The sequence below is a fragment of the Capsicum annuum genome, chromosome 9 (genome assembly GCF_002878395.1).
Source record: "Capsicum annuum cultivar UCD-10X-F1 chromosome 9, UCD10Xv1.1, whole genome shotgun sequence".
NCBI classification, from domain to species: domain Eukaryota; kingdom Viridiplantae; phylum Streptophyta; class Magnoliopsida; order Solanales; family Solanaceae; genus Capsicum; species Capsicum annuum.
Genome location: NC_061119.1, coordinates 215939306 through 215939917, shown reverse-complemented (window position 1 = coordinate 215939917; position 612 = coordinate 215939306).

Here is a 612-nt window from a genome sequence, read left to right as displayed (position 1 = left end):
GTGTCTCGGGAGGAATTGCCGAAACATGTAATTCCAATTTTGCCCTTATTTATGTTTTCTTTTTTCATACCAAATAAGCCTTTCAACCACTTAATTACTTTGCCCATTTGGGATGTATTTTGGGAATTTTGAAAATTTTGGGAGGAGAGAATAACTAAGTATGAGTAAGAGAAATGGCTTTTTATAAAAAGAGTGAAAGTGAGAGAAAAACTTTAAAGAGAATTTTAACATATGGTTGAAAAGTTGTGAAAGTGAGAGAAAAACTTTAAAGAGAATTTTAACATATGGTTGAAAAGTTGTCATAAATAGAGGAAATTTAAAAAGGCAAAAAAAAATAAATGGGGTTGAAATTTAAATATAAAGTATATTTACAACAGATAAGTTGAGGGTTCAAGTCACGTGATAGGTCAGGTAATAATAACGTTAGGAGTTTGAATTACGTTGTTGGTCGAATGAGAACGTTATTGAGAGTTTAAATTACATTGACAGCCAAATGAGAACGTTATTGAGAATTTGAATCACACTGGAGGTCGAATGAGAACGTTATTGAAAGTTTGAATCACGTTGGAGGTTAAATGAGAACGTTATTGAAAGTTTGAATCACATTGACGA